At 31.9% G+C, this 14552-nt stretch overlaps 1 protein-coding gene across 2 annotated transcripts in view; it reads left to right on the top strand.

Annotated features, from left to right (window-relative positions):
- Positions 1–3505: 3505 nt before the first annotated feature.
- The window catches only part of LOC134718722 (adhesion G protein-coupled receptor B1-like), a 65234-nt gene continuing 54187 nt past the window's right edge, over positions 3506–14552 (top strand). Inside the window, exons 1-2 of one of the 2 annotated variants that reach the window (XM_063581407.1) lie at positions 3506–3667; positions 10015–10045. The gene's annotated coding sequence lies outside the window, so the exon portion shown is untranslated. The remainder of the gene's footprint in view (positions 3668–10014; positions 10046–14552) is intronic. The other variant, XM_063581409.1, reaches the window with a different exon arrangement.

The following is a 14552-nucleotide window of genomic DNA, read 5'->3' as shown; positions in this document are numbered from 1 at the left end:
ACGATTACCATTTATCGCTGATAAAAACTTTTGAACACAATTTTCAACTTTCAAAATGCCGACACCTACAACTGGATAGATGGGTGCTTAATGTAGTACAGCGGCAACTATTACATAAACATGCATGCAAGTTGGGTGCTTAATGTAGTACAGCGGTAACTATTACATAAATATGAATGCTCGTGAAAATAATGTTTATGGTGAACGTTTATATATGATATGAAAGGTTTCAACTTTTACAAAACCAGAGCTATACGTTGGATTTAAAGTTTACTTTATTTGGCCTTTTCAATATTATTTGACTTTATTTGCCTTTTTAACTTAATTTGGTTCGAGTGTCAATGATAAGTCTTTTGTAAAAGAAACGCGCGTCTGGCGCAAAAACCGGCAAAATTTATATTCCGGTATCCATCTATGATGAGTTTTTGTAGATACCTTGTAACAGTATCTTGTCTCCAATTTGCTGATATTGGATCCTATTACCGTCTTAATTTCAGCGTAAAAAAGATTATATTAAAAACCTCCCATACTGTGGACTAGCACAACCTTAAACCATGCATTCAGTATCATGAAGCGCTTTTCTTGATCGACCTCCTTACGGAACGCTTAAAGCTGAATATTTAGGGAAAACAACTTACAAAGAACAGATAAAAACGTTTAAGATGATCTTTCATTCTGTACATGAAATGATATATTCTTTAGCCAACATGATTGCAGAAAGTAAGAAGTCGTAAAGCAAAACAGAAAAAAAAGTGAAATCAAAAGAGATAATACATCGTGTATTGGGCCTTTTTATGGCTTAGAGTTTAGTAGAAAATGTATATATATGTCGTGTACAAGTTGCGATTTTGTACAGGTTATAACATGTACAAAAATATTGTACATGTTATAACTTGTATGATGCAAAAATACAAGTTCTAACATGTACAAAAGTACCTTATACATGTTATAACGTGACAAAATATTGCTTAAAAATGGTTTTAACTTGTACAAAATTTAAAATAAATTTTAAAGAAGTAAAATATACATTTAAATTCACCAGTGCAGAAAGAACAACAATAAATAGGTCAGAACGTGTCTTTTACTGTAAAGGACAATGATCACAAAGTTTCAGAAATACATGTTTCATGAATAATGTTGGCAAAATGTGTTTTCATGTAAATGTATGTCTTATGCAGTCCATCATGGTTTAAAATTAGTGTAAAACTATTTACTAAAAGCTTGCATTCCTCAATGACAACTACATTAGATACTAGTTCCTAAATTCATCCAAAAAATTTAAGAACGATTCTTAATAATTTTGGGAAATACTCATCCCTCTCGTTTTAATAGCATGCAAAGACTAAAACAATGTCTTATATGCTTACTCTGTTAAAGCAAGAGAGAGCTGAAATAGCCAGTTTCATTGGATCACAAACGAGATCGTATTATTTCATATTCTTTAACAGCATGGAACAAATAGGTAATCAGAGTCTTGATATATATTTCCAATAACGATGAATATCTATTAAATTCCCCCTCGCCCTGCTCGTCCGAATTTAAAGTAATTCTACCCTAAATTTAAAAGGCTACAAATAAAACAAACACTATAGTTGCTCTCAGTAACATATCAGATATATATCTTAGGACATGTCTTATGATCGTCTTATGACTATCTATGGACATATCTTTATTTGATGAATTATAATTATGAGTGTCCACTTTGAAGGCAATAGTGAAATACTTTAATTCTAGTTGACACTAAAAGACATAAGAGGATATCCAGGAAAGATGTGTTTACAAATAAAATTGGGAATTGAAATCGGGTATGTGTCTAACGACAACAACCCACCAATGGAGCAGACAACATCCAAAGGCTACAAATAAATGCTTTCAAAGTAGAGGATATATATTTAAAACATCACAATGACATTCGCCTCATGCAATAATCTTATAGTTTATAAACAAAAAGTGGACACTCACAATCATAATTCATCAAATAAAGATATGTCCATAGATAGTCATAAGACGATCATAAGACATGTCCTAAGTCATGCTGAAGGCCAAACATGTTGAAGAGTATATCCAAAGATATTGATAATGAAGCGTGATCTAATGAAAACTATTTCAGCTCTCTCTTGCTTTAACTGAGTTAGCATATAAGACATTGTTTTAATCTTTGCATGCTATAAAAACGAGAGGGAGGAGTATATCCCAAAATTATTAAGAATCGTTCTTAAATGTTTTGGAAGAATTTAGGAACTAGTATCTAATGTAATTGTCATTGAGGAATGCAAGCTTTTAGTAAATAGTTTCACACTTATTTTAAACCATGATGGACTGCATAAGACATACATTTACATGAAAACACATTTTGACAACATTATTCATGAAACATATATTTCTGAAACTTTGTGATCATTGTCCTTTACAGAAAAAGACACGTTCTGACCTATTTATTGTTGTTCTTTCTGCATTGGTGAATTTAAATGTATATTTTACTTCTTCAAGATTTATTTTAAATTTTGTACAAGTTAAAACCATTTTTAAGCAATAATTTGTACAGGTTATAACATGTATGAGGTACTTTTGTACATGTTAGAACTTGTATTTTTGCATCATACAAGTTATAACATGTACAATATTTTTGTACATGTTATAACCTGTACAAAATCGCAACTTGTACACGACATATACATGCTCAACATAACCATACTATTTGACCTACTGCGAGTTGTTCAGTTTTGACTGTTACTCCTGTTTCTCCTAAAATATGGGTACTAGAAAAACCAGCAGGTAAAATGGTCAATATCAGAGCCGTACGTCTGGTTTTTTAAATGAATTATCTTCTTTTAAGAAATATTAATTTTGTCATCCAATTTTGCACCGCTTTCAACTGTCCGTTTTATTTCATACATAAACTTTTAAGTATCAGTATGTTTTTAATTCATATTGTTTCGTTTCGTTCCGCTTTTTATTTCGTTTCGCTTTTTCAGGTATCCCTCTTATTGCCCCTTTTCTATTTTGATATTTTAAGCAAACATTTAAAAAATCAAACTTTCAAAAAGTGAAATAATCGCGCGTTAGGTTTAGTATTTTAAAAGTTTGTTCAAATTTCTAAACTATCAAATTTATAAACGATATTTAGAATTTTGATATTTTAATAATTTGGTTAAAATTTCAAAATTTCAAAACTTTAACACAATTTGAAATTTTGATATTTTAAAACTTTGATCAAAATTCCAAAAATCTAAAATTTCAAAACTTTTTAAAACTTTGAATTGATAAGTGTTACACGGACCAAGAGATCATAAACCTGAACTGTAATTCATTGTCTTGTGAGCTTCAGAATCTGTTCTATGTTTTACAAACGCGACGTCACTATAATTTATCTTATCGTTACATGATGAACATTAAAAGACAGGAGCCATAATTGAATTATTTTAATGAAAAGAACAATGCCTGGGGTAAAATCAAACGGCCAGTCCCGTTAAAAAAAATCTTTACAAACAAAACATCGTACTTTACCTCAGGGGTTTTATATCCTAAATCTAATTGACACACATCGTTGGTTATGACAATTTCATGCTCTGAAAATTAGGAAATGTATTATTGTTACACATGGGTCCCCATGTAAATTAAGTGTGGGACAATCGATGCAGGAATTTATTCAGTTCCAATATAATTGGTAAGTGGACTATACGCTTTAAGAATATCTAAATATATAGAAACTTTCTATTCACATTGCTAGCTTTACGTTGTTAACGACTAAATATATAAATGTACGAATTATCGTGAACCGTTTAAATATAATAATTGATGAAAAGTATGTGTTGACTTATACAAGGATATGTTACTCATTCAAAGTACACAAAATATTCTTAAAAGTTAAGAGAGAAAGGAAGATGTTTCTAAAGAATAAAACGTCATGAAAACCTGTTTAAAAGTGTGATTCAACAGGTTGGGAACAACTCCTCACCCCTCAATGTAATGCCTTTTATGAGGGGTACATTTCAAGTGATAAACAAATATATTTTTGAAAGAAAAAAAACACTTCTTAGTACAAAAGGGCACATATTTATATTATTTGAAGAAACTTTCCCCATAGAACTATATACATCTATTAGTACTGTTAGTACTGCAACCAGAGGTCATTTTTTAAAACTTTAATGGTCCGGAAGAACACACACCTAAATTATATATCGATGGAAAGAGGAACACGTGTACAATAAGAAAAGTTGGGTCTTAAAAATCCAGAGTGGTCACAACGTTTTGTGAAATTGAGGTCAAAGGTCAGACCTAAAAATATCAATATTTCAACCACAAGGACAAAAGAAATATTCTGATATCTATTCAATAGAATGCTACAAAAACAATTCGATCATAAGCATATGCTATAAACGATGTTAAAACGACAAATTTGACTACTTATATGAAGAGCTGCCATTACAAAATGGCGTTGATTTGGAACCTTCTGATTTTTTTCCTTTTAAGACATAGCAAAAGAAGAAGTGGCCTTGTTCTTTTCACATCCATAAACTTTCATATTGTATATAGTGTTTCACTATAGTATATTACCGAATTATTTTCTAAACTATAAAACACCAGTTTAACAAATTATTTCAATATTTTTTCTATCTTTGAAAAAAACAAAATTCAAGCGCTGAAACAGTGTTTTTAATTTTGCATCTTTAAGGTTGTGTATTTTGTAAAAATTAGTATCTAGTTATAGATAAATACATATTGTGTATTTGCAAAGTCTAAACAGAGCAGTTATAAAACAAAATAAACTATAGTCACCCGAGGCGAATGCGAGGTTTAATAAAAAAAAATGAGCGTAAACCAAAGTCAGTTTGGTGCATGAACATTTTTTTAGTGGGATAATTCTGGTAAAAGAAGTTAACACATTAATTTTTTAAGGGAAGGATGAAAAAATATACAATGCAATGCCAATTTTCTAATGTTGTAATTCAAAATCAGTCATGATCCTTATATAACTTTTAAAAGCGACATACAATAGCTCAAGTATTCATTAAAAAGGGACATGAATCAATCTCTTAGTCATCATATGCGGATTCAGTACGCGTATACGCATTACAAGACACTTCCCTTTTTAATAAGACCAAATTCGGCGTAGGACAGAGTTTGTTCAAAGCAAACACAGTTTTTGAGTACAAATGCTATCTGGAGCGTAAATACCGTCATGATTCTGTCAAACTCTTCAGATATAGTCTTACCTTTGCATAGGAGACACAAAAGCAATGTGAGTACACAGTTTCGATCAATGTTCGTGACCCATATTCCCATATCATGCATATGCATGATATATCTGCACTGCCAATCCCAAATGTAATTGGGCGAATGTTGCTACAAAAACGATTGATTTTGTAATAGCCATACATTTACGAATTTTTGTTATCTTTAGGGACAATATACGGTTCAGAAGCACCTTTGTGTTATTTTTCATCAATTAACTAACAAATGAACTTTTGAGCATAGGCTCCGTGTTGAAAACCGGAATGTGACCTATAATGGTTTACTTTTATAAATTGTGACTTGGATGGTGTGTTGTATCATTGGCACTCATACCACATCTTCCTATATCTATTAAGAAACTATGTGGGCATCATTTTCATAGAAATACCAAAACGAGGACATAACTCATAAGAGCACTGGTGGCAGGGTGAAGTAGTTGTTCTTCTTTTAATGCATCCTTGATATTTTCAGACACACCTTGGTGTAATTCTGAAAGTCTTAACATAGACTGGTTTTCCTGCAGCAGATATGGCATCCCCTATATTGAGTTCAGAGCTAAACTCTATATTTCATATCCCTTGGCCCCACTGTGTCTGAATTGTAAGGTATCACAATACCTAGTTAGTTCTCGAGTTTGGCAGTTTGGTAAACATCAGAATCAATCTTGGTCAAAGTGATCGGTATATGTATTGGGTCGTGCTACATGAGAAAGGCTTTTTCTTATGGAAGAACAAACTAACATCACTAACAATCGTTATTAATGAACTGACAGCAAGTTCAAATTCTAATTTTTCAGTAACTGTTTTACTTAATTGCACAGGTGTTGTCTTCAATAAGTACTTGGTTATGCATGGATAAATGATTACTCACATTAATAAGCACAACTTAAAAGACTGTCAACACGTTTAGAGGACTCAGTTTTGTGTAGTTTTCTGGGTTTTTTTTAAAGGTTTTTCTTTTACACAAAAACCCTGTTTTCATATCCAAACTACAAGGAAGAAGCTGAGCGCGAGATCGTATAAAAATGTCAGGTTGTGAAGATGCATGTCGATCAGTTTGATCACATATATGGATTCTGTTGTTTCTAATTTAAAGTTCCCCAAGGGTGACTGGGGAAACGAAATATGGTCACTTGGTCTTCTCCCGACCGGCAGTAAAACGAAGTGCGGGATGTATCAAGTTCGCAGTGACGTCCAGTCAGAATGGGGACGTTAGATCCGATGCCTCATGTAAAGGGAGTGCCACGTTCTTTGCACGTTAAAAACCCTTGCAACAACTATTGAGGGGTCCGTTGGTGGCCTGTTGCAATGGCAAATTCTGTCCAAATCCAATATACCATCATTTTCCAGTGGCAGTCTAAATTTACCCGACCATCATCCCGAATGATCTCTATAATGACAAAACCTACCTATTGTTTTTATTGTTAACTTGTTCTAGTCCTGAAGATGCATGAAATATTTGCCACTGGACGTTAAGCAACCAACAATCAATCAATTAATCTAATTTAAAGACGCACCAATTTTGCCTTCTGGTGCAAGTCTCATAACATCACTGATGATTCGCCCAAGGAAAGCAGAATATCAAGAGAAGTTGGTTTTAGTCATAACCTTGTCACACACCAAATATCTGTGAAACTTCGATAGTACTTTCCCCCCGACCACTTGCATGCATATTAATTGCTCTGAGGTTAAACATTGACATACAATGTATTTTCACACAATATCAACTATTAGTCATTATCCGGAAAAAAACTCTTGTCCGAAGGATTTGGTTAATTTTCTCTTACTTTATCTGAATTGTTTGAGCAATTCGGCTAAATTAAGGCTTCAATAGTTAAAAAAAATAAAATCAGATAGTGAAAATGCACCGCATATACAAATACTAATGAATCGCTCTACAGTGAAAATGAAAGTATAGTATCATTATTCGACAGTTAACCTGACTCGCATAAAGAAAGCATCATAGTGGAATTAAGTTCAATATGAAGAAACTGAATGACAAAACCTATTCTACGTTATACAACTTTAATAATTTTGTTGAAATGAATATTTTTCTACAACAATATCTTACCTGCTAGTATTTTATCACCTGCACGATCTGTTCATGAAATAACCTAAATATTCTCCTATTTCGGTATATATTTCACAGCTGGATGGCGTTAGGCGCGATAAAACCCCGATGACATACATTGTCTTATATATTATTTATTTCTTAACATAAACATTTTAACTCATTTTCTTCATTTTCTTCAAAAATAAAAAATAAATCGTCTGTTTATTTATAATTCTACATCAGAAATTTATGGCATATACAGTGAAAATGATATTTTAGGATCCGCACTTTACATACACTGTAAATAATTAAAAACGACTAGAAAAGGAAAAGAAAGGAAAAGGAAAGAAAAGTAAAAAAAGGCGTGTTCGTCCGTTCCATTCACTCCCGCATATATATAAATATATGTTGTCGCACAAAAATCTGCAGTTCCACAAATAATGCTTCTTTATCACCAACCAACTTTTTATTATATCATTCCTTTCTGTTTATCTTTTCATTGGAAGTGCTCAAGTCTTGTTATTATGAACCAAAAATGGTTTATTCAAAGTCCACTTTTAGGATTTGTGTCGAAGTATCAATCAGCGGGTGGCCAGTTAACCACTTAGTGTCAATTTATCTATATTCTTTGTTACACAATCTTTTATCATAAAGACGGATATAAATCTTTGACGATTAATTTTGAATGAAAGGATAATAGTTACATGTAAAATACAAGTAACTTTTGGAAAGTTTACTATAGAAGTATTAAAATCCTATGACGACTCAGAATGATAATAAAAAGCATTAATGATGAAAATATACAAAATAATGTTTTTCCTTTGTTCGTTTCAACAACTTGTATTTCCATGATGAAAATATATTCAACCAGGTAAATTTTCGCTAAAATGGGCTATCGAAAATACAGGTGAGCGAATTAATCCGGCGCTTAAATGGTTTCTAATGTTGGCGCTCAAATGTCCCCTAGTAGTTTATTTTTTTTCGCTAAAATGTCCTGCGCCCATTAAATGTAAGGTAAAATTTCTTTCTCTTTCTAATCATCAGTTTCAAGACTCCAAACTTTCCTCCCTTTATAGTCGATCTCTATTTTTTGTCATACCTGTAATTTGTGTTCGTCCTGAAAATTCATAAACTATTTGCCACTGCATGGACTTTAATAAAATAACAAATAATCAATCTATGAACTTAGCTATGCTCCGTTTGTTCTCAAACATTATGTTCACAAGGCTACTTGTCAAGGTTATTGTAAATATTTTTTCCGGGGGACATGTCAATGAAATTAAGAGCGTCTACCTTTTCTTTTATTGATTGTATCTCCTCTATTTGAAGCTTCATGGAAAGATGGATGAATATCCGTGTATCATGTTTCACTGTAAAAAAAGTTCTATTGATGGGATAATGTTAAATCTACAAGGGGACATTTTAGCGCAGACATTATAGCCCTTGCTGGCGCCGGATTAATCCGTTCACCTTTGTTTTCGATGCCAATTTTTGCGAAAACTCATGCCATGAAAGAGAATTTCCACTATAAAATTAGTGGCCAGTGGAAGAATATTTCTGTTATATTGTTTCGATGGGAACAAATATTGAAGTATTTGTTTATAACGAAATGAAGGATGGTTTACAACCAGAAACATGTATTATGGCATTGATCATTACAAAGGACTTTTCAATTAAAACTTATAAACATAACGGCTGTGAAAAAGAAATCATTTTTTTTTTTGGAAAGAAGGTAACGGGCTCGTTTTATATTCACATCCTTGAGCGTCCTTTCGTTCGTCTTTTCGTCCATCCACAAATATAACAGAGAGACCATACACACATTTTTAAATTGTTTATTTCATAAAAATGGTCGCTAGATATTCTGGTCTTTGATCCGACTAGTACTACAAGAATTAATAAATTGCGTATGCTTAATAGAAAAGATCGGCGCGTTACGTTTGCGCGGATTGGTCCTACATTTGCGCGAACAAAATCCACGTTTGCACGACAAAACGCATTACGTTTGCGCGAAATTTACCTGTTGAAAAGTAACTACATTTGCGCGGATTTATACGTTTGTAACTATATAATGTCATGAATGTATATGAACTATGCCCCTTGAGGGTACCTCTTATGGAAATAAAGATATTCTATTCTATTCTATACCTAAAATAAAAAATAAAAAATCCGTTATTTAAAAAAAAAAGAAGAAAAATGTAAACTTAATATTGATACTTTTTATAAAAAAATGTAAACTTAATATTGATACTTTTTATAAAAAAAATGTAAACTTAATATTGATACTTTTTATAAAAAAAGGTAAACTTAATATTGATGAAATCAATTTGAACAAATAAACTTCATAATATTTTTGTTAATGCTGTACTATATAACCAATTGTCCCCCATATACAAGTTAACAAGATGTACTTTATTATCTCTAAGTCAAATTAAGGAAAACATTTCTCACAAGTACCAGGCAAGGACTGATCTATAGATGATTCACGTATAGGTATTCTGCGTTTTATTCGTGACTATATACTTTGAATATTGTTTTCCATGATAGTCGTTGTATTTTATTTAAAACTATTCTAATACATAAAGGCGGTGCTTTTTTTATATAGTCCTTATTCATGTTATTCAGGTTTATGAATGTCAAAAGGATTAAGAATAAATTTTTGGCTCTAATTAAACCATTTATCTATAATGATTACCCTCACTAAAAGGGATATATATTTTCTTGCAGATGGAAATGCTTTTTATCAGTTTGGTATTATGTAAGTATTTTTAAATCATTCATTCATTCATTTCTTTATTTCCTCCATCAAGAGATTCAATGAACAACATATATGTTAACAAATTAAATTACAAAAGTTTACATAACAGGCAACACAATACAATATTACAATATTACACTATTTACCATAACTAAAGCAAATTACCAAAATACCATTTTAAGACAATTGCTCTCACTAACGACAGTTCATATACTTAGCACGCTACTGTATCATCCTTCTCGTTACTCTGCTATACTCAGCAACACAGAGTGCAACGTGTACGTGGCACAAACTAAGAAAACTGTCAGTGTCGATATTTGCTGTTGTTCTGTGCTTGCCCAAAATCATCATATGAATACAGTTCGACAAATAATTGCAGTGGAAACCTTTCAATAATGAAATCCCACCATGCATCTCTGATTGATTGAGTACTACAACAACTACAACACGCATGTACGTACACATCTAGAAATGGTCTGTCGCATAGCTCGCAAGTGCTTCCCGTGTTGTTAGGGATGTCAATTAGTAATTTTGTTATGAAGTATGCGTTTATGATTTCTCTTGATGATCTAGCGCATTTCCAGAAATCAGGGACTTTGACCGAGAGGTGAATGAGAAAAGTAATTGTCACTCTGTATTCGAAGAGTCCATTCATCAGTTTGTACTTTGTCTACCGTAATATTTACCATAATTTTCCAAGATTGTTTTGTAGGGAAAACTCCATCTCGCATAAAGATAACCACATATTATGAAGATAATATTTATATAAGATATCCATAATTTCTTGAATGAACTCATAATATTTACGTTCGGTGTCAATAAAATAAGAGTACAGGCGCACAAGAAATAGTTTTTTCGTTAGGAATTTACCATCAAGGCTACAAAGTTTTTTGTAAGAAATATAACTTCTTTATCTCTATAGTTGAAGTAATGGGATGCAATCCAAGTATACTTGGCACATATACGACCTATTGGAAGTCTAAAATACGCTTGACTATAAAGTGCTGAAAACAATTCAACGGTGCTATATCGTTTGACTTTAAATTAGTCCACATTTCACAACCATACAGTACAGTAGGTAACACAATAGATTCGTACAGTTTAAGTAGAACGCATGGATTTGCTGACTTGAGACTTACACCGTTAAGAGCGAAAAATGAGTTTTTGCCTCTTCTACATGCGTTAGAGGTCCTTTCTGCCGATCTAAATTATAGCTTAGTTCAATACCCAAGTGAGTATAATCCTCTGCTAACGGGAGAACACTATGCAAATCGTGTTGTAACCGAACTTCTCGTGGATTTAGGGAGAATTGCATTACACAAGATTTCTTCGCATTGAAGCAAAATCGCCATCTATTAGCATAGTTAGTACACGTGTCTAACATTCGCTGTAAACCTGCCGAGGTTGTGCCAATACACGAAATGTCGTCAGCGAGAGCAGGAGAGCAACTGGCTATATGATATACACTTGTTTTCTGGTTACATTTTCAAGTTCAACCAACATTTCGTTTATAAATATTAAATATAATAACCCAGACAATACTCCTCCCTGCCTTACACCTTGTAATACAAGAAAAAGAATTCTTAAAATGTCATCTTTTAAAAGTCTTCTTTAAACTCGAAACACGAAATATCGATTTTTGTTTAACACAAAATTTTGACTTTTTTTACTTGAACTCGAAATTTCGACATTAAAATTTATAGATACTTAGAAAATTTCGAGTTTTTCTAAGTACCTATAATTTTGATGGTATGTGGCACCGTTGAAGTCCATAATTCCTCTAAAAGTCCACAACAAATTTCCACTAAAAGTCAACAACGCCGCTAAAGTCCACAAACTTTCCTCTAAAGTGCACAAAATGACCTCCGCTAAACTCCACAAGAAAACGCCTTTAAGCCCACAATAGCAAGTTCCGCTAAACTCCACAAAAAAGCACCGTTAAAGTCCACACCATTTTTTTTTTATTGTGAAAAAACATATTACTCGTTATTTTTATCCCGATAGTGCAATACAAAGCATGGGCCTTTCCTCTCGGTAGTATTTTTTATCAGTTTGATACATGTAAGAAGTACAGTATCTGTTTATGATTTTGTTACATTAAGGTTGATCTTTGTATTATGATGATGATGGCCAATTTGGACATAAGTTCTAAAAAGTTTGTAAATTCGTTAGTTATTATTACTGCATTCTACAAGTACTTTTTTTTCTTATTCTTTGCATATAATCACTTTTTGATATATTTAATGTACAAAGCAAACTTAAAGGTGCCTCCTAATCTATAACATATGAACGGCATTCATTTAGGTAACAATCTTGATTATATCATTAAACAACAAACTACTAACGTTATTAATGTCGGTGTTCGTTATAGAAAACAACGAAAAATAATGTGTTATGATTTTCAGAACGGAAAAATGAAGCCAGTATGATAAATTCTAAATAAAACAGAAAATATTCTATGCTTTAAATTATATTTTTATCGATTAGTATCGATTATCGATGCGTTGACTTGTTTTCTACTAAAATGTCACAATAAAACCTGATTTGATCAATATAGCCTAGTCAATCTAGCTCTAAAATCACTCAACCTCCAACTAATTGCAACACAAGCTTTTTTTTAGTGAAAATTGTAATATAGACTTGTACTAACAACATACTAAAACTATACATTGATATGATTTGCGGAAAAGTTTTTTTTTGGGTGAAATATGTGGTTTTTAGAGAAAAAATGCTGAAAACTGGAAAAGAAGAAAAATTATTATTCATTGTTGTTTATTTAGTCCTTAAGCTTGTGGAAGACAGGAAATCTTATCTTTATAGACTATAAAGTTGTCCATTAGCTATTATTAATCATATTGAAGTCATTTTGAGGTAAAATGAGTGATTTTTAGTGAAAAAACGTCGAAAACTGGAAACGCAGAAATATCCGTTGTTTATGGTTAATATTTTTGAAATTGATCTATATAGAAAAAAGAACATACTATTTTATGTTTATTTTTAGTTATCAGTATTAATATTTGGGTAATTCAGTTGAATATATGTTTTGAGACAGAAAACCCAATAACTGGAATTGAAAAAAAATCTTGGTTATTGGTGGTTAAAACTTTCGAATTGGGATATAAATAGTAAATCCTTTCTGATGTTTATCTTAAGAAGTCCTATAGAAATAAGTATTAAAAAAAATGTAATTCTTGTGTAAAATATGATGTGTACATAAAAATTTAAAAAAATGGAAATAAAAAGCTCGGTTATTCATGGTTATTCATGGTCAAAACTTTTAACATAGGATCTTTATAAACAGACTTTATTATCTTATGATTATATGCATATGTATTCCTCTTGTTATCAATATCAATAATTACCAAATTGTTGTGTGAAATATTTTGTTTTACAAACTAATCACAAAATAAGAATGAGTCCATTATAGTACATTGATGCCCCACCGCACTATCATTTTCTATGTCCAGTGGACCGTGAAATTGGGGTCAAAACTGTAATTTGGCAAAATTAGAAGGTTCATATCACAGGGAGTATGTGCACTAAGTTTCAAGTTGATTAGACTTCAACTTCTTCAAAAACTACCTTGACCAAAAACTTTAATAGAACTTGAGCAGGGCAGATATATGAATGAATGAATTGACGCTCAGACTGAAAGACATAGTACCCCTAAGTGAGGGGCATAACAAATGAAAATTTTAAAATCTTGGTTACTTCCAGCTTGATTTTTAAAAACGTAAAGTTGAGAATAGAAACAGGAAATGTGTCCCTGTTATCGGTCTTCAACATTGCAAGTAAATTTGGCACACGAAGGTGGGCTTCAACTGAACCCTTTAATTATTGTGTACATTAGTTCAGCGAAATGGAAACCAGTCTTGAAACTCCAATACATACACATGAACCAAAATTATCAACAACAAAAACCATAAAGCAAGACAAACTAAGGCTAGGGGTTCCTGACTTGGGATAAGTGTACTAATATGGCTTGGAGAAAAACATGTTGTTTGAGAACTCTACCCTCCCATAGTTTCTCTAGACAATGAACAATAAATAAACATGCAGTAAAACTCAGTTTTAAAGAAGTGCATTTCGTGGAAGTTTGAAATTGTTATCTTACGTAACTGCTATGTATTTATAGTAATTAAATATGTAGCTATACTAAACCAAAAATTAGATTGTGTTAAAAAATAACTGTCGATCAGTTTGGTTACTGTCTTTGATTTGTCATGTTAATTGCTGGAAGAGTTATTTTTCTAGTGCCATTACATCGTCATTGATTGTAGTCCTTTTTTGTGTATTTTTTCCATCAGCTACTTTTTCAACATTTGAATTGCATAAAGTCACAGTTAAACACAGACCAATTTTACTAAACAAGCTCTCAGTCAATATCCAGGTTTAATTTCAGATATGTAAGCTTTTTAATTTTTTGGAACATACACTAGTTCACTGAATTAGCATGCAATGGAGAAATTGTTTAAGGCAATTTCAAGAGAAGCTTTGTCAATATGAT

Source organism: Mytilus trossulus, chromosome 5 (assembly GCF_036588685.1).
Source record: "Mytilus trossulus isolate FHL-02 chromosome 5, PNRI_Mtr1.1.1.hap1, whole genome shotgun sequence".
Classification (NCBI taxonomy): Eukaryota; Metazoa; Mollusca; class Bivalvia; order Mytilida; family Mytilidae; genus Mytilus; species Mytilus trossulus.
This window is presented reverse-complemented; position numbering and strand designations above follow the sequence as displayed.